Source organism: Dipodomys ordii, unplaced genomic scaffold (genome assembly GCF_000151885.1).
Source record: "Dipodomys ordii isolate 6190 unplaced genomic scaffold, Dord_2.0 Scaffold136, whole genome shotgun sequence".
Taxonomy (NCBI): domain Eukaryota; kingdom Metazoa; phylum Chordata; class Mammalia; order Rodentia; family Heteromyidae; genus Dipodomys; species Dipodomys ordii.
Window position 1 is genome coordinate 6,447,763 of NW_012267352.1, and position 10,422 is coordinate 6,458,184.

Genomic DNA, 10,422 nt, shown 5'->3' on the forward strand with positions numbered 1-10,422 from the left:
CATTTCCACTTCCCAGGCATCCAGTCAAGAGGAAAGCAACAACACTAGGAATGTCGCTGCACAGGAGGGAGGTAGTAATATCTGGCTGTCCTTCTGAGAGCCTAACATTCAAATCCCTTTTCCTGAAAGAAGCTTCAAAGAAATGGCTTGGCAAACCATATATAGCACCGGTTACGATGGCTATTCAAACAGTGAAATCTTTATGTCTCTTAATAGATACAGACACATATATAGAGATACATATATATGTATATATATATATACATATGTATATTCATTGCTTATGATATCTGGCCCATTTGGCTCTCTTGAAAAGTAAATAAACCTTTGCTTCCTTGCTTGTCTCTCTACCTCTTGGCATATTTTTCACACCTTACATACTGGCCAGCCAAAGTCCTGAAACTGAGAACTAGCCACTTCACTAACTCCCCAGGCTAAGGTAATTTAAGATACTGTACAGAAATCTAAGATAACACCTAGAACCCTGGTATTTATAAATGATGAGTATAAACCCTGATGTATATAAATGGTTGTTTGTGATGTATGCATTTCTGGTAAAGATAAAATATAATTCTGGGAACTTGTGTGGCTTTCCACTGACATCATAAAACTGGAGGTACTTTCCCATGAGAAAGCAATGTTTGGTGACAATGGATAAATTGCCCACAATAGTGTTCTCTCACAGGCTCCACAGCAAGGAGCTGCCTACAGAATGTTCTCAACTGAAGAAAGGTACACACTCCACTTTAAAACACTGCAAATGTTCTGGAAAAAAATCCTTCCCTACCAGAAAAAACTTAAGGAGGTAGACTACCAAAAAGAAATGGGCTTTCCAAGCAGCAAATAATCTAGAAATTGGAGTAAAATGGAAAAAATATATATATATATATATATATATATATATAAGTATATAGATCTGGATCAAACTGCAGACAGGAACTTGGAAACCTATCTGACCTTGGCTGTAATTTACAATTCAGTGGAAAGCCAGTTGCTTAAACAAGTTTTTCTGCTGCCTTTCAAACTGGGTGTTCTTTTTCTCCAAAAATCTTTCTTTATTATCATCAAGAAGATCAAAATTCCTTATAGAGCAGTCTTGGCAGCATTCTGCCCCACAATCCCAACCACTTTGCAGAAGGAACAAGGAGCTTTCTGTTTCCCTGGCTGAAAGTCCTGCTTGGCAAAGAGAGGGTACAGATCTATAGCTTACTTGCTTTTGTGGATTTATGTAATTTTAAGGTTTCTGGCTAATGAAAACCATCTGGTTTATGAACCCAAGCCGACTTCTACTGCTCTGCATAGGTAGCCTCATGTGGGGAAGTAGTTTTTTCTTGAGCAGAATTATAATAATCTTTCTGAAAGCACAATACACAGATTCTCTTTCTACTCTACCTCTATGCAATTCAACTGTATTCCCCCAAAATTGATATTCGACATTGTTTTTATTTAAATGCAATGTAAAAATGCTGAAATGTTCTATTTTCCAATGTGAAGAAGTATTCTCTCCAATCATAATCTAGGAAATTTGAAAGTAAATTATTTTCAGGGGGTAATACAACATGAGCAAGTTATTTATTTCCCAAAGCAGAAGACTTCCTGTAATGAAGTTTTTGTTTTTTAATGTCCACAAAATGTGTGTGTGAGTGATCTTTGTAAAGAACAGCTTCCATTGCACATTTTATCACTAGCAGAACTGAAATGGAAATTAGAACTGCAGATATAGAAGAATCTGTGAAAAACATTCATGCCAGCTCTAAGGAAGAAAAACACTTGGCGAAGGTTTCAAGGCCAGAATTTCATAGGTAGAGAAGGGAGAGGGACCATCTTTGTAGAAAGCTCTGTTGACATAACCAGGCTGACTCTCAAATTAAAATAGAAAATTACAATTTTCCAGGGCTTTTGCCCTTGTGCGTGTTATATATGTCATCGTGGTGAGAAAAGTAGAGAAGCTAGTCAACCATACACAAAAATAAAATGCAATTGTTGAAGTGGTCTGGGGCTTCTATTCATCCACATGGAGAGCTGCCACATCTATTCAGACCACTATTTGCTACACAATTATTGTAGAGCTTGACTTTCACCCTGAGAATGATCTGTCACAAAAGTGAGTGGAAATAAGGGGAAAAAAATCATTTCAGAAAACTAATCCATGTATTTTTCCCTCCTGGAAACTTAACATTCTTTGGAATGTGCATAGTGGACACTGCTTCACATGACAACTTATCACTCCTTGATACTATTCCTGGCCTCTGTTGATATGAAGCTTTTTGTGTAGCTCTGAGGATAGATGCTCACAAGCTGACCCCAAGCTCCTTCCATCTCATCACAAGGCAGCTAATACCCAGTAGGAAATCAATAGTTCTATCAATAGAAGCTTTTGTTATTCAACACCCACAAAATTAATAACCAACATTTTAAAGGCTTGCATGAAAGACTCAAAGAAGACTAGCATCCACTCCTCAAACTCACATAGGGATATTTAACTGGAATTTTTTTAAAAAAAATAGATGTTTCTGCACAGTAACCAAACTATTAGCTTCAAAAGCAGTTCAAAATCCAGTTAATGTCTATTGGCATTTATTAGATGGTCTACATTTTAACTGTACACATGTATGCAAATATGTATAGCTATACGCATACTATATGCATAACTGTGTCTAATGGTGTGCTCTGACATTTTAAGAGCTTTTTAAAGGATGTTTTGATGTAGAAATAGCTTCTTTTTAATGTTAGTTTGAGGTTTTACAGACATGTTTCACTGAAAAGATATGTAGTATAGACACAATCATTTTTTTTTTCATCTTAATATAGTTATCTCTCATCTGTTCTGACCCAAAAAGGATTTGGGCAAGGAAAAAAAAAATCAGACCAAAGCATGGACTTAGGCCTTTTTTCTATATCTCATCTGACCTTCTAAAAAGCAAAGATAAGTCATTTTTACATCTGCTTAGATAACTAGAAAAGCTCCAGATTTGTTTAGGTATCTAACCAAGACTTTGACTCCAAAGTACATGCTTGATTTATGCCTTTTTCATAACAATACTGTTCAAATGTTTTATTTTTTAATTTTGATGATTATTTGTAAACAATTCCCCCTTTGTCATTATTATCTCTCAGGTCTTTGTTGCTTCTAAAAACTTATTTCCAAGAAAAATAAAAGGAACATTAAATCTTTTTTTGTATACTTTATATTTAAATCACTACACACTAATTAATAAAAGAACTTTTGACAGCATCCTCTTTTTTTTAATTGTGAAAATACCGTACAGAGGGGTTACAATTACATGTGCAAGGTAATGAGTACATTTCATATCAAGCATTGTTGCCTCCTCCTTTGTTTCCCCTCCCCATCCCTTCCCATCTCCCACTCCCTCCACCCCTTCACCCCCCCCCACCACCAAAGTTGTAAAGTTCGTTTTTTGACATAAGGACTTGTACATCTCATTGTTGCAATAGGTCCACCTGTATCCCTATTTAAACTATTTGTTTCTTTCCTTCCCCTCCACAAATTGTAAGAAATTGCTCCTAACTGTAAATATATACTTCCTACAAATTCTTTCTTTAAATTCAATGCAGCCAGTCAAACTAGCAGATCCTCAATATCCCAACTGTCAATATGTGTTTACCAACCCCTATCTTAGTCTATATCATTTTTCAACAGTGTATTTAACTGACCATATTCCTACCTATAAATCCAATGCTCTGCAAGCAGTAAGTTCCAGTTTGCTGTACCAAAAAAAAAAAAAAAAATACAGTGAAATCCAGTTTGCTAACAAATTGGAGGTCTTGAAAATTGCTCTCCTAAGAGATACTGATTTGGATGACATTCACTATGAAGAAGCTTGATAGTCAGGTACTAGTGGCTCACATGTGTAATCAGCTACTCAAGGAGTAGCTTGGATTTGAAACCAGCCTGGTCAGGAAAGTTCGTGATACTCTTATCTCCAGTTAACCACTAGAAAACCAGAAGCAGAGCATGGCGCAAAATGCTAGAGTGCTAGCCTTGAGCAAAAGAGCTCAGGGACTGAGCCCCAGCCCCTGAGTTCAAGCCCTATGAACCGCCCCCCCCAAAAAAAAAGAAGCTTGATAGTGATTCATCTGCCAGTATGAATTCCACTAGCTCTGACAACAAGAACAGCTTAGTATTCAGCACACACTACAATATAGAAAAAAGAAAACTATTACTCAAAATTGTAAGTAGAGAAAATATTCTACATAGGTTCAATTTCTAAAATGTTATTACTATCAAATCCAGTCAAGCTTATAGCCTATAGGCTTATGGACTATAATAAATGATTATTGCTTTAAGCCACTGAAGTTTGGAGTGAGTTATCACTTCTCATGTAACAAGAAAAACTAATACAGGCATCTATTTGTTGGGAATAATGAAGATGATAGAAAAAGGGCTCATTATTTCAAAAGGCAGAACGGTCTCAAATTATTTTTTAAGTAATTAATAAGCAGAGCAGTATTCTGCTACATATAATTCCTTGAAGCAGTTCAGGTCAGGAAAAAACTAGTATTAAGAGTTAAAGATGAAAAAAAAATTATACTCTCGCATTTTAACCAATAGAAAGCCTAAGATGATCACAGGAAACATTACTGTGTTCAATTGTATCTACAAAGATATATTCCCACTGTCAGGTAAACACTACACAATTAAACAAAGTTACTGTTACATAGTTAGGTTCTTGGTGGTGTGTCCTCAAAGAGGATATTAGAATCCCAGACCCTCTCCTGTCTCTTTACTTCCTGATCACTGTTAAGGTTAAAATAAATAAATAAATAATAAAATAAAAAATAAAAAAAACTCCCGTGACCATACCTTTCCACCACAGGCTCAAACAACAGGGTGAAGTTACCATGGAATAAACCTCTGAAATAAAACTCTTCTTCCCTTCTAGTTGATTTGCTCAGATCTTTTTGTCCCAGTGATTAAAAAAAAAAATCTGACAAACCCAGTAACAAGAGAGGGAAAGAAAATCTTATTTAAAAAAGCTTTAAAGAAAACAGGACTAGTCATCTGAAAAGAAAAAACTGTAAGAGTAGAAGCCAAGAGAAGCATTAATGATGGCTATCTATATCAGTGACAGTGAAATTTCATGTCACTATCATCACCATTCAGTGTGTGTTGCAATCCACATAGTATAACCAGTGACGGATTTTGCTACAACAATAGTTTCTCTGGAAGGTAGACATGGGTGCAGAGAAAAGGGTGGGGTGGGAAGTGGGGTTTGGAATTGTTTGTTAAGTAGACCAACTGATTAATAATTGTACTGTAGTCATGCCAGATTTCAGGATGTAACCAAAGTTAGTGCCAAAAAAATTCCAAAGCCGAATAGTTTCATCATAGACTTAGCCCTATTTATAAAATGATACTGAGTTCTGGACACTATTTCTTTTTAATATATTACTCCCACATAATTTGCAGACTGAGTTATTCTGAGCATTCTGATTGTTCCCGTGGTCACTACTCTTACAGGGAAATTGTCATGGTATTTCTATTATCTCATACCACCTGGCAGATTCACCTGTTGTCATCTTTCATGTCCATCACTACCTAATGATAGCATTAATAATGGATTTTCACCTTAGCAATAGCACTTTATAGCACTTCAATGAATTATCTAGAACTTACAGTTTATACTAAGATGGTTAATGGACAAATAAATGCAAATTCAAGTTACTTAGTCTGTGTTTTCCCTTTTGGTTTTTTTTTTCCCTGTTTAATCACTTCAATGTTGACCTATTTGTACTTCTGAATACAGATGAATCAGAGCTCCAAGAGATAACTGGATGGTGAAGAGAATAATCTTTGAAATGCTCCGGTGGGAAAATAATGGAAAACAATCTTCAAGAAGAGACAGTGAGATTGTCATTTAATTAAAATGTACACCATAGGTTCAGATTCACACATCCATTTCTGGGAAATGCCCATGTTACTTGGACAAGGAAGAAAAGCAGCATATTTCTCTCTTTTGCAAGCCCAGAAATTTATTCCAGTTCTATTTTTCTTCTATCAGCTTCCAAAAATTTCAAGCCATTGTAAAATCATATAGGTAGCAAGTCAATTAGGGTAGAAATGAGGAGAGGGAGCTACTGAGATTTTTAGTTTCCAGCTCCAACAAGAGAATCAACAGACACACTCAGACCTGGAACACATCCACATTGTTCAATATCACTAGAATTTACAGTACCAAAAGGGTATAGAAATACTAATTAGATGAAGACTCTTACAAAAAAATTTACTCACTTTCCAGGTAAATTATCATAGTATCCCTTCAGCCTGCACTGGACTCTGAGCAACTCTGTTAAGGAGTCTTAAGAAACAGGAGGCTGTGCTAAGCTCCCTAGGAAATCATTTCCATTCATTTCCTACTAGCAGGAGGCAAAGAAGCTCAGAACATCTTTTGAGCCAATCAGCAAGCTATTATCAGTGCCAAAATGAAGTCACTTGAGTTCATGGTCTTGTGGTTTCATTAAAGAAGTACTAACAGGGCTAGGGTTAGACCAATAATACATTGTTTTCAGAATGAGGAAATTCCTAAATAAAAGAATGGCAATTAACACATTTGATTAAAAGATTTCTTTGTAAGGTCCTCCAAACAAGTCATATTAGAAGAGATCATGTGAAAGGGAAGTAAGAGAGAGAAATACAAAGAATTTATGAAAGCTCAGATATATTATTCAGATATTTACCATTCTCCTTCTGTTTTCCTCTCTTCTACATACACAGCAAAGCACATATGCATATTTTTTTATTTTTGTGAACATACTGTACAGAGGGGTTACAATTACATGGGCAAGATAATGAGTACATTTCTATCAAGCATTGCAGCCTCCTCCTTTGTTTACCCTTCACATCCACATATGCATATTTATGTAAATATAGTAAGAGGTCATTAGTTGGGACAACAAAGAAATAAAGAAATACATTGCATGACATAAAAATCCAACTATTAGTTGGGACAACAGTGATTATAAGGAAATACAGTAAATGACATAACAACCAAGTTACCTTCAAGTGAAGGGTATCAAAGATGTACTTACTGGTCTTAGAATTCTGCCTTCCTATTTTTAACATACTTAAAAAAATATTTCAGGAAGGAAAGAATGAAGTATTTTATTTTTGGTAAGCAGAACAGATATTTACATTCCCTCTTTTGGGTTATTTCCTTTCAAAGTTTCATAATATTTACTTTTCTGTCTTTCCTGTCTGGTTAGAACTGTCATACCATGTGACTTTAATACCAAGCTTTTTGATAGATAAGAAAACTGCTTTGCAAACATGAATAGAAATTCAGAGTCTACTTCCTTGATATTGAAAATCCAGGATAGCTTTCAAAGAGCATGCTTGTCCACTGTTCAAAGTGCAACCACAATGGAATACTCAAGGTTCAAGTTTCAGGCTATTTGCTTGATAAGCATAGGTATATTATCTTTCCTAAGTAACTCACACCAAGACAGGACCAAAGACTAACTTTCTAAAGTTCTCTGCCTCATAAGAATGTTAAAATTGCCTATCAAATTGCCTATCAAAAACTAAAATACTAAAATTATATTAAGTGAAGTAAGCCAGGGCCAAAGAAACATAGGTCCCATGGTTTCCCTTATTTGCAATTACTAGTATACGTCTGAGACAAGCAGAAACGGTCAGATAAGTTGATGTTAGGCTAAATGAACCCCAAGGACTCAAATGTTTTTTCTTTCTTGCGACTATTTCTAACATATTTATAAGATGATTTCTTTGTTGCTTTGTATGTCCCTCCCCCATGGTATAACCCCTGTTTTCACTGTGTTTGATGTTGGTATACTTTGTGGAAGGGAAAAAACAAATTGTTTAAATAGGGATACAAGTGGATCCACTGCAACAATGAGATCTACAAGATATTATATCAAAAAATGAACTTTACAACTTTGGGCAGGGGGGATGGTAAGGGGGAACAAAGGAGGAGGCAACAATGCTTGATAAAAAATGTACTCATTATCTTGCCCATGTAATTGTAACCCCTCTGTACGGTATTTTCACAATTAAATAAACAAATAAATAAATAATAGATAACTGAATCTAAAAAGGAAGTAAAATGGATAACTATTTCTTCCTCCATAAACTATAAAATATAAAAGAATAAAATTAATAGCACAAAGACAATTTGAAAATAACACTGTAGGTAGGAGGGTTGCTATCCCTGTAAGAAGTAATCATTGTTTCTGTCAATAAAATTCATCTGTTTTATCTGTTCTTCAATAACATGTACATGAATAAAGACTTTTGTGTTTTATCTACTTTGTAACATGTCAACAAGATAAAAGTTAGTTCAACATCTAGGACATCTTCCTTGCTCTCTACCTACCATCTGTCAGCCTGTCTGCCAGAGAAATAGTTATACAAACAATCAAAGAATGCCTGACATGGAAAATGATAAGAGTAAAAAATTAGAATGTAAAAAAATGTGATCATTAACTATGGCATGGAATATACAAATTCCCACCTAAAACACCTATGAGGGTTTTTTTTTTTTTTTTTGCTGTGTGTTGTTTGATTTTTTTTATGGCAAAATAAAAATTTCCCAAAGTTAAAAAAAAGGAAGGAAGGAAAGAAGGAAGGAAGGAAGGAAGGAAGAAAAGAAGGAAGGAGGGAAGGAAGGAAGGAAGAAAGGAAGGAAGGAAGGAAGGAAGGAAGGAAGGAAGGAAGGAAGGAAGGACAGCATGCACACCTGTCTTTGTCAGAGGCTTCCACAGTTTATCCTGTCTCCAACCTAGATTCCTTCTAGAACATTCTTAAACAGCGGGTGAAAAAGTGGTTTGTAAGTCATCTGGCTCAGTGAGCTTCAGTGTTAATTTCCCTGATTCCCTGATAGCACATTCCAGAGAGTAGCAATCATGCTTCAATTTGAGGCTGCATAAAAAAAAAAAACAAAATCAAATCATCTCACTAGACTCCAAGAATTACACAAACACCATTGGCAGTCAAACTCTTGAAAAAAAAACACCCAATTGGCTATTTAAAAAAAAAATCCTGAGGGAAGTGAGGGAGAGGAGGGATAGATAGTAGGAAAACAACAAAGGCGAGGGTAACAATGCTCAACAAGAAATGTACTCATTACCTTACTCATGTAACTGGAACCCCTTTGTACAGCATCTTTACAACAAAATAAAATTAAAAAAAAAAAAACCTTAGCTAAAAGCCATCAGCAGCACAAAGTGATTGCCAGAGATTCCAGCATGTAACCTAATACTTACAGTGAAAAGCCAGTGAACAAAGAAACACCTGACAATATTGTGAGGATAAGACAGAAAACTAATTGTTGATGGAGAAGCCAAATGGCATACACTGATGGTTATCGAACACTTGTCTTTCCCACTTCAAACAGACAAGGTTTCAGAGATGTTTCGGTCCTAGGTTAAGTTTCAGGATAGTTCTCCCTGGATGCCTTAGATTCAAATAAACGTTTCCCAGGCTTCTTCACAGTTGGGGACTGCGGTGTGATCCAAAACATTCTTAACATAGTACCCCACAGTGGAAGCACGAATGGGGCCTAACTCACAGATAGAGGAGCTGCAGTAATAAGGCAGGGGTGTGGCAATGGTGCATCAAAGAATGCTCGGGAAGAAGGAAGCCATTGACTTAGAGGAGGAAGATGAGGAGGATATATATTTTTGGGGGGGGGGGAGGGGAGTCTGGTCATGGGGCCTGAACTCTGGGCCTGGGCGCTGTCCCTCAGCTCTTCAGTTCAAGGCTAGCGCTCTACCATTTAAGCCACAGCACCACTTCCGGCTTTTTTCTTTTTTGCTTATATGGTGCTGAGGAATCAAACCCAGGGCCTCATGCATGCAAGTCAAGCGCTCTACCACTGAGCCACCTTCCCAGCCTGAGGATAGATTTTTATAGGGAAGCAGATCAAGGGTGGGATAGAAGATGTGTGCATAAGTGAATGTGGGGAAGTGGGAAAGGTATATACAAACAAAAGTGCATGCAGGAGAAAGAGCAACAGGCTAAGATTCTCAGAAGACCTGAGGGAGAGTTTAGGCACTCTTGCTTCGTAGCTTTGGGAACCATAAAACCTCTCTCTGCCTCAGTTTCTCACCTGTGAAATGATGCTAAGAAGATTTCATGTCCACAGTTTGCTCTCCATGGACACTACTCCTCAGTTTCATTTCTGAGAACTAGAATTCCGTTTCATTCATATCTGATTTTGGGTGTTTTTTTTTTTTAAATACGATGTTGGTGGTAGCAATTTCCTTTTCAGATATAGAAGTCTTGTTTATAATAAAGTACTGTGTTGGTTCCTTCAAAAGAAAGAAAGGAAGAAAGAGAAAGAAAGAAAGAAGGGAGGGAGGAAGAGGAGGGGAGGGAGGGAGGGAGGGAGGGAAAGGAGGGAGGGAGAGAAGGAAGGAAGGAAGGAAGGAAGGAAGGAAGGA

General features: G+C 36.5%; 1 protein-coding gene across 5 annotated transcripts in view; it reads right to left on the reverse strand.

Moving 5' to 3' along the window:
* App (amyloid beta (A4) precursor protein) overlaps positions 1–10,422 on the reverse strand; it is a 218,206-nt gene that overhangs the window by 161,407 nt on the left and 46,377 nt on the right. Inside the window, exon 1 of one of the 5 annotated variants that reach the window (XM_013031032.1) lies at positions 4,026–4,031. The exons of the other annotated variants lie outside the window; for them this stretch is intronic. The gene's annotated coding sequence lies outside the window, so the exon portion shown is untranslated. Of the gene's footprint in view, positions 1–4,025; positions 4,032–10,422 lie in introns of those variants that run through there. 5 annotated transcript variants of the gene reach the window in all.